The sequence below is a fragment of the Lissotriton helveticus genome, chromosome 8 (assembly GCF_964261635.1).
Source record: "Lissotriton helveticus chromosome 8, aLisHel1.1, whole genome shotgun sequence".
In the NCBI taxonomy this organism is placed as follows: domain Eukaryota; kingdom Metazoa; phylum Chordata; class Amphibia; order Caudata; family Salamandridae; genus Lissotriton; species Lissotriton helveticus.
Genome location: NC_136069.1, coordinates 177,619,052 through 177,641,952, shown reverse-complemented (window position 1 = coordinate 177,641,952; position 22,901 = coordinate 177,619,052). Strand labels below are relative to the sequence as shown.

General features: G+C 42.3%; 1 protein-coding gene across 4 annotated transcripts in view; it reads left to right on the top strand.

The window, feature by feature from the left end:
* KCNJ15 (potassium inwardly rectifying channel subfamily J member 15) overlaps positions 1 to 22,901 on the top strand; it is a 215,647-nt gene that overhangs the window by 181,788 nt on the left and 10,958 nt on the right. The window contains exon 1 of one of the 4 annotated variants that reach the window (XM_078656851.1): positions 11,474 to 11,492. The exons of the other annotated variants lie outside the window; for them this stretch is intronic. The gene's annotated coding sequence lies outside the window, so the exon portion shown is untranslated. Of the gene's footprint in view, positions 1 to 11,473; positions 11,493 to 22,901 lie in introns of those variants that run through there. 4 annotated transcript variants of the gene reach the window in all.

Sequence of the window (22,901 nt, the reverse complement as noted above, 5' to 3'; positions counted from 1 at the left end):
CAAACTTTGAATCTCTTCAAAATGTACATTAACCTACTTTTCTATCGGACTGTGATTGGAACTAGTGACTGACATTGTAGAAACAAGTGGACAGTAGGTACAGTAACCCACAGGCTTATCATTTAAGATGTGAAATCAATAAACAACAGATTACACAGTAATATCTGTTTTATGTGGATTAACCCACTAAGATATCTCACTTATTCATATATTAACCAATGAAATGTAGATCCTCTCACCGATTCGGGCATTATAAATACTTAATATAGCATTAATACTTCAGTGACATTATTGCCATGCAAGTGGGAAAATACTTTACAAGGTCTGAGTCCATATATTATTTCAGTGTGAGATTTTTTTAAAACTTATCGATAAATTCATTTTAGTGTATGCATTCAAGAGGGAAAGAAAGGTTGAAAAGATATATCCGAAAAGAGGATGAAAAATTACCTCCCCATGAGGCAAAGTAGAGCGCCCCACAGTTCGAGAGATCCAAAACAGTATTCCGGTAGTAATATGTATCCCGGTGTCATGCCGGCATTCTGCCTCACCAATCATATTTCAAACCGTAAACCCATGTGAGAGTTATAATTTCAATATTTTTGTGCGTTGACTCCCACACTGGTTAATAATTAATGTTTGTGCTCAAGATGTTATAGAGACTGAGCTGGTAAGCTCAGGCTTACCTGATAGTAATTCCCAGATAAGTAATATGCCTGTGAATGTTGTATAGAACAGCTTCACGTCAGTATCATAATGGTAAATATAGTGGTCATCTATATAATATAATTCAAGCGACCCAGAAACGTACCTTCTGGCTGGTTATAATTCCGACCCAGCCTCACGTGGCTGGGTTGATAATTGTCTTTTAGTAAGTTTTGGTCCGTTCTTATGATGCAACTGTGGGAGAATATGTATAGGTGAGTATTACCCATACAGTTATACATATTATGGACATAAATAGAGAACTCCGTTGTCAAACAGTTTTGTTTATAGTGCGAGAATATATACTGAGCTCATGGCTAGAGAGTTACTGTATCTGTATTATGTATCTTAATGGCTTACCTTCACGATGATGAGTATATATGTGGCCAAAATTGTCGTATATAAAGTTCATTTAATCCACAAGGCTTTCTCCAAGTCCAGCCAACACGTGTTTCGTCGAATGGGTAGGTACCCACGACTTCGTCAGGGCTGGGAAAAAAATAATACAAAACAAATATTGTAGTCCCGCCGTACATCGGGCATTATAAATACTTAATATAGCATTAATACTTCAGTGACATTATTTCCATATATGGTCTGAGTCCATATATTATTTCAGTGTGAGATTTTTTTAAAACTTATCGATAAATTCATTTTAGTGTATGCATTCAAGAGGGAAAGAAAGGTTGAAAAGATATATCCGAAAAGAGGATGAAAAATTACCTCCCCATGAGGCAAAGTAGAGCGCCCCACAGTTCGAGAGATCCAAAACAGTATTCCGGTAGTAATATGTATCCCGGTGTCATGCCGGCATTGTGCCTCACCAATCATATTTCAAACCGTAAACCCATGTGAGAGTTATAATTTCAATATTTTTGTGCGTTGACTCCCACACTGGTTAATAATTAATGTTTGTGCTCAAGATGTTATAGAGACTGAGCTGGTAAGCTCAGGCTTACCTGATAGTAATTCCAGATAAGTAATATGCCTGTGAATGTTGTATAGAACAGCTTCACGTCAGTATCATAATGGTAAATATAGTGGTCATCTATATAATATAATTCAAGCGACCCAGAAAAACTTAACTTAGCTCATAGGAACGAAATAAATAATGGACTTCCGTACTAATTTCATTTCCCCCTCCTCGTACCAATTTACAGCTGGGGTCCAAATAATTATACCCACGTGAGAAATACTCATCTTATCTACAGTACGGATCCCTTGAGTGGCACAATACGACAATTTTGGCCACATATATACTCATCATCGTGAAGGTAAGCCATTAAGATACATAATACAGATACAGTAACTCTCTAACCATGAGCTCAGTATATATTCTCGCACTATAAACAAAACTGTTTGACAACGGAGTTCTCTATTTATGTCCATAATATGTATAACTGTATGGGTAATACTCACCTATACATATTCTCCCACAGTTGCATCATAAGAACGGACCAAAACTTACTAAAAGACAATTATCAACCCAGCCACGTGAGGCTGGGTCGGAATTATAACCAGCCAGAAGGTACGTTTCTGGGTCGCTTGAATTATATTATATAGATGACCACTATATTTACCATTATGATACTGACGTGAAGCTGTTCTATACAACATTCACAGGCATATTACTTATCTGGAATTACTATCAGGTAAGCCTGAGCTTACCAGCTCAGTCTCTATAACATCTTGAGCACAAACATTAATTATTAACCAGTGTGGGAGTCAACGCACAAAAATATTGAAATTATAACTCTCACATGGGTTTACGGTTTGAAATATGATTGGTGAGGCACAATGCCGGCATGACACCGGGATACATATTACTACCGGAATACTGTTTTGGATCTCTCGAACTGTGGGGCGCTCTACTTTGCCTCATGGGGAGGTAATTTTTCATCCTCTTTTCGGATATATCTTTTCAACCTTTCTTTCCCTCTTGAATGCATACACTAAAATGAATTTATCGATAAGTTTTAAAAAAATCTCACACTGAAATAATATATGGACTCAGACCTTGTAAAGTATTTTCCCACTTGCATGGCAATAATGTCACTGAAGTATTAATGCTATATTAGGTATTTATAATGCCCGATGTACGGCGGGACTACAATATTTGTTTTGTATTATTTTTTTCCCAGCCCTGACGAAGTCGTGGGTACCTACCCATTTGACGAAACACGTGTTGGCTGGACTTGGAGAAAGCCTTGTGGATTAAATTAACTTTATATACACGCTTTCCATTTTTGATTTTGACTGTGTTGGATATACTTGTATATTTGTATTACTGTAAAATACTATAAGTTGGTGTGCCAGGCTTGAGAAAAATACTTTGGATCCGCGGATCATTATTGGGCCAGGTTGATGACCCATACCTAGGCACCTAACAACAAAAATAGTGAGAACTACAATTTAGAACATTGCTAATATTTGGTAAAGCGCCACAACCATCCAGGAATATCAACCTCCCTGTGTCTTCCATCCTCTCACCGATATTCACCTACCTTTTCTCCACCTACTTTTTTACAATTTGCTTATGTGGGTGTGCGTGTATGTTATGACAGAAACGCTTTTCATTATGCATTAGTCAAAATATTGCATATGTCAACCTTTATCCATTTCTGATGTTTACTTTTGTTATACGTTTGTTCTCTTAGTTACAATTTTTGTTTTCATTCTCTAATTAATTTTAGAATTTGTACTGTTTTTTTTTAGATTTCGCTGCTGAGATCAGTCTCTTTTCATTCTTTTGAGTTTTTGTGTGTGTCTATGCTAGTCTACATCTGCTTTTAACTTTATGCCTTTTATATGCATTTGCAGTTTTCTTCAATCTCTTTACATTGATTTCCCTTTTTAGCCCTGCTCTAGATCAGGCATGTTTTTGCAATCTTGTTTTCTGTCTTTTCTTCTTTCTTATTATTTTTCTCTCATGTGCTTTGTCCTCATTATTCTTCCTTTTTTCTCCTTTAATTCCCTTTTCCTGCTCTAACCATTTGGCGAATTTTCTAACCACTCGTATATTTCCTTTTCTATATGTTCTCGGTTTCTTGTCTGCTGTGGTGAGCTTCGGCCACTAAATGCAATTATTAATACAGAATGTTGTCATGAGCCAGTATATCATCTTATTCATTTCAGAGCGCTGGCAATGAGGAATAAAAAGATAAAGACAATAGTACAATTGAAGACAGGGAGGTTACATTGCAGTCAGATTTAAAGGAAGGTGCAGAAAATGGCCTTTTGTTTATGCCCCCCTATGATGCAATTCGGTTCTCAGGTGCTTCCTAAAATAGTTGTAATCCGTTCGGAGCTAAGTGGATTCAAAAGCCAATTGCTATCAATTCTGAAGGATTTTATGCCACTTTTTGAGCCTCTTCAAGGGGGTATTGTTGGATCAGATGAGAGTCAGCAAAAAAGTAGGTTCCTTGCTGGTACGCACTGTTGAGCCATTATTTGAGGTATCCTGGCCCTTCTTCCCAATATGCTTTGTGCCTAATTCAGTGTGTTTAATTTTTCTGGATTCCACCGAAATTAGGTGGAGCGCTGTCAAGGCTGCCTTAATATGGTCAATCTCCTAAAGTTTAGGCACAATCTGACTGCCTGATTTTGAGCTCTTTAAAATATAGCAATGGATCTTTGGGGATTTGGTTGGAGACGACATTGAAATAGCTCAAGCACCAATAACAGAGCTCTAGTTACCTCAATTCTGTGTATCATCTAGTTCACTGACACAACATCGAAGCCATAAATATTGTGATACCAAAATATATTGTCAAAAATGTCAATCACAAAAATATAATTTTTCTAAACATATAATGGTAAGCACAAAAATATCGGAAAAATATATAGTTTTACACTAATATCGAAAAATATATAGAAACATATTTTTTTTAACTATATATTTAGTTTGAATATGTAAAACTTAAATATGTTAACATATAATATTGATATAATGTAAATTAAATATGTTTAAATAATATTGAAAAATATATTTACTAATTTAAACAAACACACATATATATCAGTGTGCATTTTTATAGCCCCATATATAATGTAAAACTATTGAAAATATATTAATTTTAACTTATATTATCATTTTATAATTGTTTCCAAATGTACCAATATAACAATTATATGAATTTACATACATAGAAAAATTGTTGGCAAAAAAACAGCAAAAAATGTAAAATGTTTCCATTTTAATTATACATAAAAAGTAAATTATATATAAAAATATGCTTTGCTAAAAAAATCTTTAAAATGAGATACATTTTTTATATATATTTATATATATATATTTTTTTCATACATTTAAATGCACAAACATTTAATAATATATATTTAAACAATAAAAAATAAACTTTAAAATCATAAATATACTACACCCACTCCAATTTCTACAACAGTAGAGAAAGCGTTAAACTCAGCAGAGGTAAAATGTACTATTCCCACTCCAGTCAGTTGAACAGTAAGGAAAGCCTTGGACTCAGGAGGGTTGAATTTACTACTCCAACTCCAGTGTGTGCAACAGAAGGGGAAGCCTTGGACTCAGGAAGGGTACAATTTACTATATCCACTTAATTTTTTTACATATGTGACGGTTCTGTTTCCAAAGGGTGGAAAACATGGACGACATGGTGAATATGGGCAAAGCCCTGCTGGCTGAGAGTTCCAAAGCAAAACATGCATAGATAATACCAAATAGCTACAAAGATCTGGAGCAGAGTGTGTGTGGCCTGTAGAAAACCAAAGATTGAGAACTGTTGTTGCATCACTAGAGGGTGAACGATGTGACAGTGACAGCAAGGCGCTGCAGCTTTGTTGAGCCTACATCCTCTGTTGACCTGACTCATTTACACCAACCCTATAACCTTTGAGAGCTCCTAGGCCAATGACTTAGTGGTGGACAGGAACATCCCCTGAAGAAGGCTGATAAACCAAACCTTCCTGAATTCAAAGGCCCTGTGGATTCCTTCTTACAATGTGACAACGGGTTGTCACCCTGAATTATGAATAGTTAGAACCATCATTGTTCAAAGTATGCGTTCAGCCATATTGGAATAAAAGGTATAGTTCCACCACATCCCTAGTTTAAACGTCACCTTGGCATCCAGTTGGTGCCAATCAGTTACAGTGGGTGCCCTGTATCCCATGGCTGCCCCCACCATTGAAAAATTATGTTTGTGACTAACCGTTGCAAAGTTATAATGCTTGAAGTTTTTCATACCCATTGGTTGCAATTCTCAAGTTCAAACTGGGTCAAGGAGGATGACCGAATATGAGAATGTGACTTTTCAGTTGCAACCACTAGCTCCTGTTTTGTGGTTTGTTTTTCATATTTCACTTATGGCTACCAAGCTGTTGGGTTTTGTGCTTGATCATCCATTGGTTCTTATCCCCTGAGCTATCTCCCAAACCATACACTATGGAAACTAGAACAAAGGACAGAACCGGTACAATGTAGCAATACAGTGACAGTGGAGAAATTGGTGCATTTGGAGTAGTCCTAAAGGTTAACTGGAAACAGAATACTGAACTTCTAAAAGCAATAACTGATGATCGTTAGTGTAAAACATAATATTGTCTTTGTTCTTATTTCTAGAACATCTAAGTGCTATTACAGAGTTTGGGATCATAAACCACCTGCCGAAGGTTCTAGCATTATTTGTGTTGTTTTATACCTTAAGTTCCATCCTTTCCAGCATGTAAATAAAGCTTTGTTTTCTTTTCATAATAGCACTGACTCACTATTGATTGTTTTGTGTATGGCTACTATATCATACATCACCTAAGTTCCAAATCTTCTACCTCTCCTGGAGTAAGCCCAAACTAAATTTCTGAGTAGTAGGCTGGTACATACTCATCCCTTTGGAGGGCAATAGTATTAAATGTCCGTGATACACAAACAGAATCAGGGATTTCCCCATATCTCAGTTGCTGTTGGTCTGAGTGGTGTTTCTGCTTCCTCTGTATGCACTGTAATAATAATGTGGTTTGCAGCACACACAGAAGAAGAGATGAGCCTCAATTGCATGCAGCAACATCTCCGTGGGAATGTGGTACTGCACGTGGAGATGAGCGGTGTGCTCAGTTGGCAGCAGTTCAAACCATTGTAGCAAAGCTGTCAGCTCAGTCAGGACATTTTTAACTGGCAGTCAGTGACACTGGATTGTAACTGTGGTTACAGCCCTGTAATACTGAATCAAACAAAACAATGGCCAGGATGTTTACAGAGGTGGAATAAATTATTTTTCAGAGCTGGAAACTGGTTACACACCATTCCACCAAGTTCAACAGGTTCTTCTTGCTCTCATTCATTCACTAATTAATATTTTTCCCCTTTTGAGGTGATGGGTAAAGAGGAATACTACCAGAATATTGATTTTGCAATATGATGAAAAAAAGTCGCTAGAATATCACCCACAAAACAAATTGTGACAGTAGTAGGACACAGAAGTACAGATGTACAATTTGTAACTCCTCATCTATGTACCATTGTGATACCAAAATATATTGTCAAAAATGTCGATCACAAAAATATCATTTTTCTAAACATATAATGGTAAGTACAAAAATATCGGAAAAATATATAGTTTTACACTAATATCGAAAAATATATAGAAACATTTCTTTTTTTAACTATATATTTAGTTTGAATATGTAAAACTTAAATATGTTAACATATAACATTGATATAATGTAAATTAAATATGTTTAAATAATATTGAAAAATATATTTACTAATTTAAACAAACACACATATATCAGTGTGCATTTTTATAGCCTCATATATAATGTAAAACTATTTAAAATATATTAATTTTAACTTATATTATAATTTTATAATTGTTTCCAAATGTACCAATATAACAATTATATGAATTTACATACATAGAAAAATTATTGGCAAAAAAACAGCAAAAAATGTAAATTATTTCCATTTTAATTATACATAGAAAGTAAATAATATATAAAAATATTATTATATAGATCTGTTATATTATGTCATATTAATTATATAGATCTGTTACTACATCATAAAGGGATATCAGGCTGATCTGATAGGCCTCTCTCAGAGACTGTCTGCGCAGTGCAAGCCCCCTGCTTTGAGGTAGGGCAGAGTGCTCAGCTTTGTGAGTGAAGGAATCGGAAGGGAAGGGACAGAGTGTGGAGGGGCTGGGTGACAGGAGGCCAGAATTGTCTTTTTTACATTTGAAACAGGGGGAAGGAGCCATGTTATATACGGCTCTCCCATTACTCTTCTGCCCCTGCACAAATGTATTTGCACTTAGCTTCCAAAACCTCTCAAAATTAAACTGGGGAACACAGCTCCCACACTTCACACACCAATCCCAAATCTAAACGGGGCACTCAGCTACACCACCCCACAACCTCCCCGCAAAAGGGAACACACCTCTCTATGATGCCATAACTGGGGCACTTAGCTGCCACAACTTTACACACTACTCCAAGAACTAAAATGGGCAACAAAACTCACCACGCTGCACCCACCCCCACAAAACAGTATAACAGTAAAAACAAAAACAAAGAGAAAGTCTCTTAGTGCGGTGAGCGACCTCTCACCCGAAGTCCTCACCCAAAGTTCCAAATAGCTGTTGGCATCAAATGCGGTGTAGCGCAGTGACATCCTCCTGGTAACGTTTCACGTTTGAAGAGCAAAGTAATTAAAGTTGTGTCGGGTGCGTCACTCAGGATCTCCTGGGGAATTCAGTGCAATCATAAGGAATGTTCCGCATGGTAGGAAAGGATGTCCGCATCCAAAGAAGAAATGCCACAGTCACAGTCATCATGAGGAAGAGGTTCCGAGCAATTTTGTTATAAGGGCTCTCCCCCACCAAAAAACATGATTTGCAGTGAAAACCTCAATCACTGTAGAAAAAGGAATACATTGACTTTGATGTGCATTTTCCAATCACAAGATGGCGGCATGTCCGTGATGCTGGGCCGGATGGCTCACAGCATCACCGTGCTGCCAAACGTGCCAGACAACAAGGACCCTCGTGGAGGAAAAAAAAATCACAGAGGACTGAAAAGAAGCATCGCCAGACATCTGAATGTAATTAATGCGGCACCAAATGTGGTAAATTGAAAGTCCATGGAGCCAGGTGTATAAAATAGGTTGGATTTATTTAAGCTTAGTTCCAGGTTAAGTTCATTAGAAGAAGATAGGTAGATGTAAAGTAAACCCCACCAGGAGCAGCCTCCCTGCCGCTCAGCCTGCCTGCCATCAACTGCCCCTCCACACACAAGCCAGGCACCAAGCATTCCATGATGTCATCAGGCATTCTATCTGAGCAACAGGGAAGTCACAGCCAGGGAAAGGAAAGACACAAGTCAAAATAACAGAGGCCACCAATAACAAACGTATAGATGGGTAAATCGTGAACAGTGGGGATGTATTTCACCACGGGATTCTGAGAAACACAAGGGGTAACTTGAGCTTCACGCTTGTTGTCTATTTAATGTCAAACAACCTTGTTATTCCCTCCTACCCATCAACAAAGTGTACCAAATGTTGAATCTGGATTCTAAGGAGCCTGACAACATTGACCTGAGGTCTGCCGCTGCGTTTAACAAGGTTTTTCCAGAAAATAACCTTGGACCCAGGTAGTGTGGGGTAAAGTGCATTTCTCTAGTCGGTGGGACGTGGGTGGGGGTACGTTTCTTTTCACATGGACCAGTGGAGCGTGCTCCCAGTGGGGCTGATAGAGGTGCCTAGGCTGGTGGCCTTTAGCAGCAGACTCATACCAATGCTGTTTTTGTGCTTTCATGTGACGAGTTGGGTACATTTTGGCCGTGCTCGGATTTTGTTTTAGTGCTAGCGCGTGTATCTGTTGGGTTTTCGGTGGCACATAACTTCACGTGACTGTGACAGTGACTAAGATGGAGCAGGCCGAGCTCGAAGAGTAACATTCCTTGTGCCTAGCAGTGGTAGACGGGAGAGACACAAGAACCAAGTACGGCAACACACCACAGGATTTTAAATACATTGAAGTGTCAGGTTGGAATTGCGTGGTTTGAGTTAGAAGCTTGCATATGTTAAACTAAATTATTCTTGCATCCTGTTTCTCCGAAGAAACATCCTGCTTTTCAGTGACTCCTTTCAGTGAAGAGCAGCAAACTCCTTTAGGGCGTTTTCTTAAGAGAATTCTTCCAGACACTCACACACTTAGATTTTGCTTTGTTAGCTCTGCTGGATTGGTAACAGTTCCTTTTTTTTTGTTTTTTACGTTAAAAAAAGATTTCTTAAATCTGCGCAAAAAAAGAACCAAACATTGCAATTTTTATAGATGTATTTTTTGTGTGTTGTTAGCGAGCTATCTGCCAGTTTAAACCACTTGAAAGTAATACAGAGTGCAGTGGCATTAATGATATGGCATACTACGATGGAAGAGTGCAAGAGTGGAGAGTATCAACAATTATTGCTTGAAAAAAGGTTGGCGCCAACATCTGATTGTCTGAAGCATCAGCAGCCTGATTCTCAAAACTGTTTGCGCCCATAGAGTGTATTGGTGCAAAATGACTTTTTTAAGAGTATAACATCGGCGTGTGCATTTCACACAAGATAGCTTTGCATTCATACAAGAATTCACTCACCCAAACGTTTTCGTGTGAGCAAATCTGCTACCAAGAGAAGGAGGTGGGAGAAGAGGTGGCATTGCAGGATGGGAATGCCCCGTATGTTTGTGCAGACTCTCAAAAAATAAAACATTGATGTGTATTCACAAAATCATCTTTGACCGATTCCTGTCGAGTAGTAGTACAGATGTATTCTTTTCAATGGTATGAATACATTCCCTCTCTGTGTGTGGACGGCAAGATAAACACCCCAGATTTGCTGAGGTTTGTGGAGTGGTGTCTCCACAGAAAAATAATCCCCTTGGAGATTTTTTTTTTTAATGTAGCAATGTAAATGGCCTATGGCACTTCTGTATACATGATTTTAGAACATAGACATTGTCAGAAAAAAGGAATTGTGAAAACTATTCCAACAATACTGCTGTGATTGTCATAGGTGAAATACCATCAGAGCGCTTGAGTTACATACACCAAGGTAAAATGCGAAAACCTGCACATAATGCGAATCTTTCCATGATATGCATATATTTCTGCATTTCAAGTGGTTCACAAAAATCTTCAGGGGTATACATAGAAATCTTAGGATAAGGTTGATTTCCATATGTACACCCCTGATCTGTACCTCTTGCTTTATATTTAAGTCTATGAATAAACTTTATAATTGACGAGCAGATTCCCCTATTGGACACACTGTCTGCCTGAAAAACAAATTGATGGATAGAATGCTTGCATCAATCTCAGCCATGTATTACCATGGACTCATTCCTATCCATTGTTTTTTTGCTCCCTGCGTCCTAGAGACAGGATACAATCCTATGCCAACATGCCTTTGTCCTTCTCAACATGAACTCTCCAGCTTGGACTGCCATGCCAGGTCCCCCGCGGATAGGAACGCAAGCCACCACAGATCAGTTACTTCCTGTCTGGCAGCCTTGGGCCCTCAGTTCAAAGTCTGGGAGTGGTGGTTTTAGGTGTTACTGAGGTGCTCCTGAATGAAGTCATCGAAAAGTGTTGGACACCAACTTTTCAATAGCATTGATAGAGCCAACTATTCACTAAAGAAATGGCTCAGAGGAGGGGAGAAACTACTGGCGAGCTACAGCCAAGAAAGAAGTAAATACAGACTCAGAGAGGTGGTGTTGAGTGAAGAGTGGAACGAGGGAGGAAGTGAAGCAAATTGAGTTAAACAGGTTTGTTATGAATTGCGATCAAAGCACAGCTATGTTGTTACAATATTTTCCCAAACATACAGTGACACTAATCTGCACTGACTGAAGCATATTTTGTCAACAAAAAGAACATTATGAGTAGTAAAGCAAGATTACCAGCCATGGCGCGGTGCCACTTTCAGCTTTATTTTTGTAGAGTCCCGCCAAGAAGTGCATAGCTTTTCAAAATGAACCAGTTGGCATGGAGAACAGACAATCCACACTGAGGCAGCTGGTGGGAAAGTGTACCAGAAAGAGGATGGTTGAAAACTGATTATGACATTAGATTATACTTTGATATCTTCTGTACCAGGTCCAGGATTGCCGGATCCATGGTAGATTTTCTAAATCTACATAGAAATATTATACATAAAAGGGAGCAATTGGAACTATTGACAGCCATTTTTTGCAGATCTTTTCGGGGTGAGCCAATCTCAGTGCACAAGCATAATCCAGGTCTGTGAGGCCCATTTCTAATGAAGCCACAGGCATCAATCAGTTTCAAGTTTCTTTATTTCCTGCATAATATTGCAATATTACTGCATAAAATACAAAAATATATGTAACATTTTCAACAATGTATGTATGATTTCCTCCATTTTCGCTGCCTTTTTGTTTTTTTTTAATTATGAGAGGCAATCGTCAGTTTAAAACCAAATTAAGACCCAGATCATTGAGGCAGAATGATTTTTAAAAAAAAGGCAGACAGAGTAGCATGGAACTCAATTAAAAGTAATGATGGTTTGCCGCCATTGAGAAACAAGGAACGGCGCTTCACCTGCCGCTGTATGTTTCTTTGTAGCGGTTCTCACTGAGCCATGAGGAGCCCCTGCAGGCCCCCACTAGGTGGTCTGATCACAGATGTCACCGATCCTCTTCTTCGGGTGCAGGGTGACCGTGCAGAGGCAATGACAACACAGAGATTGCGCAGGACCTCAAAACCTGGCTCTTCGACTAAACCGCAGACACGGACCCCCCCACCCTTCACCTTGGTACCCTTACAGGTGAGTAGTAGTGCTTTATAAGACTCTGATTGATTGATTGATTAATAGATTATGATAGAGCATAAGAAATCTGGGAGACCAGGCATTTTTACCAGAATATCTCCAGGCACATTATTAAAACTAGCATGACCCGAAGTCTGGATCATATGTACACACTGGGGCCTTTTCACAACATTCATGCATGAATGGCACGCTAAACTGGTACAAAAATAGGGAAAAACAACAGTGCCTACCAATCGCAGATGCTTTGCAAAATACGTGAGTGCTGTGATGTGGGACTGTGAATAAAAGGGTCAGACTTCAGTCTCACATCCAACTCACACTTTCACGCAGCAGTGAAGATCACCTACATGATAAGAAATGAAGGATTTAGCTGGACACAGCAGATGAATCCCAACACATACTGTGCTCAAAATGTTTATGCCACACAATGAGAAGACAGACATGGAAAACCTGTTCAATATGGGCAGCTCAGAATGAGGAGGGAGTGAGATGGAGGTTCAGTTCAACAGGCTGTTAAAAATGCACAATTTCACCATTTCTAACCAGTTCTGCCTGGGTAAATTCAACCAGGTAATAGCTATAAGAACATGTGTGGGCCGTAATCCCGGGTCCGAGCATTATTAGGAATAACAAATAAAAAAGCATTCTCAGTCTTTCACCCCTCATTTTTAAACCATGCCACCCAACCAGTAAGCCCGCATGACCATTACTTGCAATACAACTCACTATTTCCCCGCACGAGAAATCAAGATCCCAATCCTAACCCACCTAATGCACAAGAATTTTCTTTTTTACTAACCTACTAATTACTTACCTTGGGTTCCAAAACAGCATGCTACTTGAAGCAAAAAAGCGCTTCATTGCCTTGTCAGGGGCCATAAGTGTTATATAAATACATTTACAATTCCCTACAGGAATAAGCTTGATTCAGTAGGAATCCATTTCAAACTACCAAAGGAGGGTATGGAATTATCCAACTCTTTCTCATCAGGTGGCCTTTTCATGTAAAAGAACAAACCCATGCCATTCATGGCAGATCAGGCATAAAGTTGGAGGCTACCTGGTGGCTTAAATACTGAGCTCTAGTGAGAGGGAATTATTACAATTAGCTAGTTCATCTACTTTGTCACCATTTTCATATTTCTTGGACTTTTCATTTTTTTTCAGTCAAATAATTGCTTTTTACAATTGTGCATCATCTTCTGTCTGTTTTGCTGGAGCTCTTGGAGCGCTAAGTAATTTCTTTGTACTAACTCCTTCTCCCCTCCCCAGACAGTCCCTCTCCTTGGCTAGCCTATGAAACTCCGACCTCTGTTTTAATTCTACAATGAGACAGTTAAATGGGCCAAGAGAAGAGCCTGGCAGTCCTCCTCTTTCATCAAATTGCAAGTTACTTTCTTCTGGTGCTTCCATTTTGGATGGGGTCCAAACTTCTGAATTGATGCACAGAAGAGATGCTCACCGCACTGAACTGTGGGCGTTTCTATTTTAGTCTGCTCTTTTGTTCCCTTTCGGAGTATTGTCTCTGGTAAGACAACCTTTGTGCAGCAAAATGTTCTTTAAACAGAACAGAACAGCAGGAGAACAAGAAAAGCCCGTGCCTCGTGTGAGAAAACTTGCACTTTTGTCCGCTAAACCCTCGGAAAACTTTCCACTCTTGATCACTCATTTAGAAGAGGCGGTTTAGTTCACCGAGGCCCTGAAAAGATGTCCTTTTGATTTTAAATAGCACAGTGTGCCTTTTCATGGTGGATTCCTTCCATCCACCAGACCAGCTATTTTTTGCTGGCAAGAAATTCTGATAAGAAAACTGTTTAGGTGGACCTGTGTTTACTCTTGGAAACTCAAAGAGCGCTGGCTGATGAGCTGGAAAGTAGGATGCCAGAGTAAGGCTGGCATGTAGCGGTGAGCAGGGCCGATGTAATTAAGGGCGTGGCTCAAAAACACGTAAACTAAACATTTGTGCCTCTTAACACAATGTGTCCCCACCTGGTATTCTGCTGCGTCTGTCATTGCATCTATATATATATGATTAGGGCTCCCAGTTTTATGGTATTTTTTTTTAACATTTCCGTGTGTATTTTTTTAATTAATTTTTAGCTAATTGTACCTGTATTATCCATATTTTGGGGGGTTTTGTGGCAAAATGAAGCTGAAATTAGTATAATTCCACGTTTATTTAACCGGTATGTATGCACTCATGCTTCAATGCCTACTAGGTTTCAATGCTGTCAACATCCACAGAAGATAAATAAATGCACTTATAAGAAGATATGCAAATTTCAGTATCAACATTGTGCATATCTATTTCTGCTAAAGACTCTTTCCTAAAATTCCTTTCTTTTTATAGCCCCCTTACTTATTAATTCACACAGCTAGTGCCTAGCAGTCATGGCAGACAGTATTTAGAATTACTCAAAAAGCAACTCAATTTCCGTTGTTATCCACATTAAAAAATAATTAAAATAAATGTTTTCTGTCTGCATTTATATATAAAAATCAGTAAAAACGGAAAGCAGGGAGCCTTATATATGATACTACAAGAAACATCATAACTACAACAAGTAAGGACTATTGGCTTTGTCAATAGATGTTAGTTGCATACGATAAATAAGCAGCAACTATGGCTTGTTGAGTATAATATTGAAAAAGCTTCCACTTAAAGCCCTGGTGACACCACAACGATATTGCTGCTCCTGCATTTAAAACAAAGAAGGAAAATCCTGAGAGTAAATTAAAAGATTTCCCTTACAATACAGCGCTCACCTGGCATGACGTCATGCTGTAACTTCACCAGTGAGAAGTGAGCAGTGTGAGCAGCGCACATCATGTGCCAGCTGTCACTGTAGTCTGGAAAAAAACGGACCGCCTGTGCCAGGACACAAAACTGAGTCTGATAGCGACGCTTTTCAAAGCCCCCTTTTAAAAACTGTCAGTGCACAGCACCGGCAAGACCCGGCCCACTTAAAGCCCTTGCGGTGAGACCACTGGTATGCCTGACTCACTTTTATAAACATTCTTGCAGTGGTTAATTTGAACCGGTGGTTTCAGGTGCTCGTCACTGACACTTAATTGTCAACACAGGCACTTGTGGCAGTCTGCAAGGTGGTGCCATGTAGCTAATTTAGAGAGGACCACAACAACAGTTAATTATTATTTCAAAATACATTAAAAACGACTATTAGCTGCTGCCCAAGCCATTCGTATATTACCGGGGGCCTGGCCTAGTCCAAATTGTCACACTTGTAGGAAAGTGATGGTTAGTAGTTGTGTTGGTACTTTCATTGGCAGCATGGCGGGGTAAAGGTAACAAGACAAAATATAGAATTCAAAATATAGAATTACCAAAATATAGAAGTCAAAATATAGAATGGACAAAATATCGAATGGACAGAATATAGTGGTGAAAAATATGGAATTGAGGGTAAGTAATTTAATATCCAATAGTCATTTTTACCCCTACGCTATCCAACGCTTTCCCTGCTGTTGCACTCTCTGGAGTGGGAATAGTAATTTTACCCCTACGCTATCCAATGCTTTCCCTACTGTTGCACTCTCTGGAGTGGGAATAGTAATTTTTACCCCTACGCTATCCAACGCTTTCCCTACTGTTGCAGTCTCTGGAGTGGGAATAGTAATTTTTACCCCTACACTATCCTACGCTTTCCCTACTGTTGAACTCACTGGAGTGGTAATAGTAAATGTTATATTTATTATTTAATTAATTTAAAATTACGTTTAAGACATTTAAAAACATTCGACATTTTGACTAACTATATTTTTTAAAACTATATTCTTGATTCAATATTTTTGTACTTACCTGTTTGTAGATAGGAATTCGATATTTTTGCATTCCATATTTTTTCTTTGATATTTTGGTAATTCAATATTTTTGAATTCGATATTATGTCAGTGATCCGGGGCAATGTGTGGTGCAAGCTGTAGTGGTCTACTGACAAGAGCCCTGGCAATTTTCTTTTTTTTTTTTTTTTTTTTACAAATTAAGCACTGCATTCATCCTTCCTTCTATGACAATACTTTGTACTTTTATGAAGAGCTTCATACCACATACCTGCCACTTTCCAAGCGCTATAAACAACAGCTGTCACTGCTACATAATTTACCGATGCTCAACAACCTTGCAAGGAGGGACTACTGAGGTAGCTTTGGCATGATTTGAACTTGTAGTCTGCAGCTCACTGGAGGTGTTAGTGGTGAGTCTGAGCATAGCCATCTTGCTGGCTATACATATGTGACTCAAGAGTTATCAGCAATTGGTGACATTATGCATGTGAATGTGACATCCGTAACTGTGGACCATCTACATATTGTCCTGGGTGTTAAGCATTCGTAAGTTCCTCATTACTTGGAAGACCTGAATAAGGGCCAGATGTTCCCCAGCCTGAGAGTTACTGATACCTGGGGTATCAGTAACTGAAAGGTGGGAAAAAGCAGCCCTTTATGGGTTGGACCCTTGTATCACTAAGAAATGAGGAATCAGCAATTCAAGACCTGATTTTCTGGTAATTCCTCATTTATTTCCCTGGACTTTAATAGAAGCAGTTGACATCTCTCATGAAAGTTAAGACATCTGAGATATTCCAGCAGAACCCCTAATTCCGATAGGGCCATTAACTGCTCTCAATGGTCCCTTCAGAATTATGAGGATACTCATAATGAGAGCCTAAAATATGTAGATGTGCACATTTATTTAACAGAATTCACCATTCCATATATCATCACAGTTCTAACACTTCCCACATGCAGAATTAGGAAGACCAACAGGCCAAGGCAGTTAAGTAATTCAGAAAGTTCCCTAACACATAACAAACGTTTTGTAAAGGGGTCAGGCAGTTAGAAGTCTGCACAATTCATGTGCAGCTACCACGTATTCAGAGATGTGGGACTTTTTTGCAAAGGGGGACGATAGGCACTGATTATACATGTGGTGTAATCAAGTTAAATTATTGTAATGAGCAGCAACAACGACTTCCACCTAGCAATGATGGCAGAAATCAACAAGCATTGACAATGCCCATAGATCTGGCGGGCACCCAGGCAACGGGCCGGTATCTCAGTTGCAGCTGTGGGACGCTTCTTTGGGTAGCGTGGAGCCAATATGGGTTGCGTCTGTGCTCTTACAGATGCCGCCTGCAGACCGGGGAGAGGGGGCTTGAGCAGCCTTTCTGGGGGCAGATGGGCCTCTATTAGCTCCCTTTGACCAATGAGGTGGAGGTGTTATTCCCAGTCTCTCGCTGGCCCATTGAAGCATGCAGATTGAGCAGGGGTAGGGGGCTTGAGCAGAAGTGGCCTCATTTATATTCAGGTGTGGTTCACCATTGTGAGCTAATCTGTGTATAAAGTGTCCTGGCGAAAGGGGGGCGGAGCTTGCCGGCGAGCAAGATGGCTGGTTAATCCCGGAGCTCCGCTAGTGGTGGCTCCCTATCCTCTATTATCCTGCACCAGACGAGACTCTAAGGGGGAAAAAACCGCTCACTGGTGAAGTCAGATCCTGGATAGTGCATCGGTGCTCCTCCGCCGGGAACTGCAGCCCCGGTCAGGCACTGCGGAGAGGAGGTGGCAGGCCGCGGAGCAGTGGAGTAAAGTTTATGCCCTCCCCCAGCGACGCCGCAGTGCGTGCGGCGTCCGTGGGAAGCGGTGCCCGGTGATATTGCGTGGCAGCCCGGACCCCCCCTGACAAGTGTCGCTGCTTGGTGGGAGATGGCGCCGCCCCCCCCACCCCCCACAGAGAACGATCGCTCTCGGCCCCGGAGGGAGCATATATAGGCGGCGGCTAGGGGGGCAGGCCCGGAGAGGAGGTGGACGCAGGGCCAGGCGAGGAGGAAGCCACATAACGGGGAAGGCCCTAACTGGTGGCAGTGCACCTAAGGAGGTCGCCGCCTCTGAGGAGACATACTTCCAAGGGCCACGCTAAGTGCCAGATTCAGGCCCAGCCCCGAGTGTGCAGTGGGCGCAGAGCACAATATACCCACAATAGGAGGGGGAAGCTGATAGATGGGGGTGCCAGCCCTGTACTCTGAAACAGACCCTGAGGCTCGACAATCGGCAGACGCAATATAGCGAATAGGCGAGGGTCGACTGGGGTGCACGCTAAGACAGGGCACAGAATAACCAGGGGCCCAGCCTACTTATGGAAGTCTCTGGAGATGCCCACATGAGAACTCGGACACGTCCATTCCCCCACTAGAGTAGCTGGATACGGAGGCAGCGACCGATTTGACGCGCAGCCAGACGCCGATATAAGCGCGCCACGTAAGGCCTGATATGCTTGGCAAGATCTAGTGCTGACCTGGAGATATAGAACGACGCATTAGCACCCGCAGCCAGCGATGAGGGTGTTCTGTGCCCACGAAGGTGTACGTATAAATACACTACAGCGACAACCCTGCAAGTAAGTCCGGTGCTCGGCATCCCTGGGGGTAGCGAGATTTTGCTTTCACTCCGCAAGATGGGTCGGGGAGACAAAACGCAGACAAAGCTCCCCTTTGGTCAACGTCGTGCGCAGTCTCATGCGCCGCAGGCACGGGCAAAGATGCTATGAGGGATAGTGAAGAGCCCTCGGACACCTCAGACATCAAAACTATGCTAATGGCTATGGAAAAGGGCATCCAAACCAGTATGGCTGCTATAGGCACGAAGATTGATGCCCTATCTTACAGGATGGACAGGATGGCAGAGCGCATTGACAAGCATGCAGAGAGACTGGACATGTCGGAGCGCAGACTGACCGAGGTCGAGGAGGCCCAAACGGAGCGTGACATATACCGCAAGAGAAGCGAGAAATTGATGCAAGCCCTACTGGACAAGACTGAGGACCTTGAAGCGAGGTCTCGACGCTGTAACCTGAGAATCACGGTCCTTCCCGAGACGACGCAGACTGGCAATATGGAAAGGTTCGTCGAAAAATTACTGACCACTCTGCTGGGCGAGGAATCGTTCTCCCAGGTATTCATAGTGGAGCGCGCGCACTGATCACTAGGCCCCCGTCGCGCCCGGGCGCTCCACCTCGCCCAATAATAGCCAAACTGCTCAACTACACAGACAGAGATGCTGCACTGCGGATAGCTAGCGAACAGTCTAAGCTCCAATATGAGGGTTCCGAAATATCACTATACCCGGATTTCACGGCCAAGGTGCAAGAAGCCCGCAAGCACTTTGCCCCCTATAAACAGCAGCTCAGAGAACAGGGATTGGAATATGCGATGCTGTACCCTGCGAAGCTAAGAGTAAACAGGCAGGGGCACTCTCACTTATCCGCTGACCCTCGCGCGTTGCAGCAAGCCCTCAAGCGATGGTCTAAGGAAAAACGCGCAGGCAAAGCGGATACCCCGGAAGCGGGGGACGGGAGCAGCCACCTCGACGATCAGGAGTGAACACCCACTCACAGTTTGTGGACGCTTGCGGTACGGACCGACGGCAGTGACACTCTGAAGGCAGAAATAAAGTACTGCTGCTGGAGACCGACACTGCAGGTATGGAGACTACTGGGTGAGGGCTGGGGAAGCATAGCATGGCCCAGCGGGACACCAACGCTGCCGAGGGATGTCTACAGATAAAATAGCTTGGGTATAATGCACGGGACAATGTACAGCGATCTAGGCTCAGAGCGCGAGACGGACTACACAGGAGGGCCGTAATCAAGGCAATGAGGCTAAGTGAGCTGACACGATCTCCTTTGCTATAACTGGGCGGGGGCAGCATTGCCCTTTGCCACAGTATAACTGGTGCAAATAGGAACCACGGCGGGGAAACAAGAGGTGCAGCTGTGAACAGGTGCTTGATAGCACTAACCATTGAAACTTGGCAACCTCGGCCCCCACACACATTGCTCCCGTTTTCTTTTTCTTTAGAGTTCAGGGAGTTTGAGGTAGAGTTAAGTGGGAGGGAGGGATGGAATGGGATCGGTATGGCCGAATTGGGGGTGGTCTGCTGTGGGTGGGGTGGATTGGTTTCAGCTATGAACACGAGAGAGGGTAGGGGGGATTGTTGTTGTTTTTTTTTGCTTGTGCACACTACTAGACCTGAGTTTTCAATACTGCATAGCACACACATTACACCTATTAGAACTGTATGGCAAACTCGCCTAAGATGATGAGACCAGACACGCCAGCTGTGCTACGCGCTCTCACGTGGAACGTGCGAGGCCTCAATGACCACCGGAAGCTTAGAAAGGTGCTCCACTATCTGCAGAGACAGGATGTGGACTTGGCACTCTTACAGGAGACCCATCTTCCACTAGCGAGTAGGATTCTGCTTAGTAAGGGACTTGCAGGGCACATCACAGCGGCAGGTTTCACGACGCACTCCAGGGGTGTGCTGACATGGGTTAACCCCAGATCAAAGCTTACACTATCACTACTGAAAGCCGACTCGGAGGGTAGATATGTAATATCACAATGCGTGGGACCGGGGCTGGATCTGCTGGTCATTAATGTGTATGGGCCAAACTTTGACTCCCCTGGATTCTATCAGAACCTGGCGCAGCCTATACGTGCATACCCTGCTGCGCAGATCCTGTGGGGTGGGGACCTTAACTTAATATTCGACCAGGCTTTAGATAGATCGTCAGGCCCCCCCCGCAGGCCCTCTGCTGCGGCACTAACATTACAAACTGAGCTTACGCTGCTAGGGCTAGAAGATGTTTGGAGACACAGGCACCCAGAGAAGGGAGGCTACACGCACTACTCGGCATACCATGACGTCCACACTAGAATAGACTATTGGATGGCATCACCACCCGTGCTGAGGTGTATAAAGGCCTGTACGATCTTGGCGCGCACCCTGTCTGACCACTCCCCTATACTACTCACACTCCAGTTGCCTAAGAAATCCATCCCCCCATTTACATGGCGCTTTCCGCCACATTCGCTACTGGACCCAGTATTCAAGGGAGAACTAGCGGAGGAAATAGACAACTTCTTTGACAACAACATAGGCTCCGTTGATGACTTTGGTACGGTTTGGGAGGCCTTCAAAGTGTTTATACGAGGAATAGCGATGTCGAAACACTCGAGCGTCCTAAAATCTATTAGGCAGAGATTGTAGACGTTAGAGAAACAACTGGCTATCCTGGAACGGAGACAGCTAGACACCCCAGCCCGGTCATAATGGAGGAAATTAAGACACTGATCGCTGAATACAACGAGGAAGCGGATAGGGAAGTCCAACATATGGGGAAATATGCGGCAGCCCGCACGTATGGGGAGGGGGAGAGACCGAGCTCGCTCTTGGCAAGACTGCTCAAAGGTAACAGGGGGAAACCACTGGTCACAGAACTGAGAGACGTAGACGGACAAGTGATCTTGGAAGAGACGGACATTGCAAATAGGTTTCGAAACTATTATTCTGACTTCTACTCCTCCAAGGGTGGTAACCTCGCTGATTAGGCGAGAGACTACCTGGAACATATAGACCTACCCATGCTCTCTAACACACACCACGAATTCCTATCGCTTCCTATAGAGAGAGACGAAATAACAGAAGCCGATCGGTGAGCTTTTATAAAACTTTCCAGGAGAAACTGATTCCTCACTTGGCCAAGCTATTTGACGATATTTGCATTAATGGCAATATGCCGCCTTCCATGAGGGAGGCCCTCATTGTCACTATACTCAAACTGGCAAGCCGCCAAGTGACTGCAGCTCATACAGGCCGTTGTCCCTCTTGAATGTAGATGCTAAAATATAAGCGAAGATATTGGCGACCCGTCTAGCACTCCTGGCCCCAGTATTGGTAGCTCCTGAACAGGCGGGCTTCATCCCCAGTAGAAACTTAACGTACAACATCCGCACGGTCTTGGGCACTATACAATATGTCAGAACAAGATACGAAAGCTATAGCGGTCTTTCTTGATATGGAGAAGGCCTTCGACTCTGTCGAATGGACGTTCATGTCGTTGGTGCTGAGACGTCTGGGTCTGGGTGAGCTGTTCCTCCAAATGATAGGAGCATTATACCATAAACCTGTGGCTAGGGTGCGAGTCGGAGATCTAGTGGCAGACCCCTTCCTTGTTGGCAGAGGCATGCGACAGGGCTGCCCTCTGTCCTCACTGCTATATGCATTGGTAGCCGAGCCGCTTGCTTGTGCGCTAGATGAGTACCACGGTAATGAGGGCATTAGTTTCCCGACATACAAAATAGTGGTCTCGACCTATGGCGATGATACACTATTATATATTAGAGACCCAGAACGGAACCTGTTGTCGATGCTCAGGGAGCTAGTTAGGTTCGGGGCGCTCTCGGGTCTAAGAGTTAACTGGACCAAATCGGTTGCGTTCCCTCTCACCCCGATCACAGTGCGATTCGATATGAAATACCCTTTGCAGTGGTCCCAGGACTCGGTTAGATACTTGGGAGTCAAGATA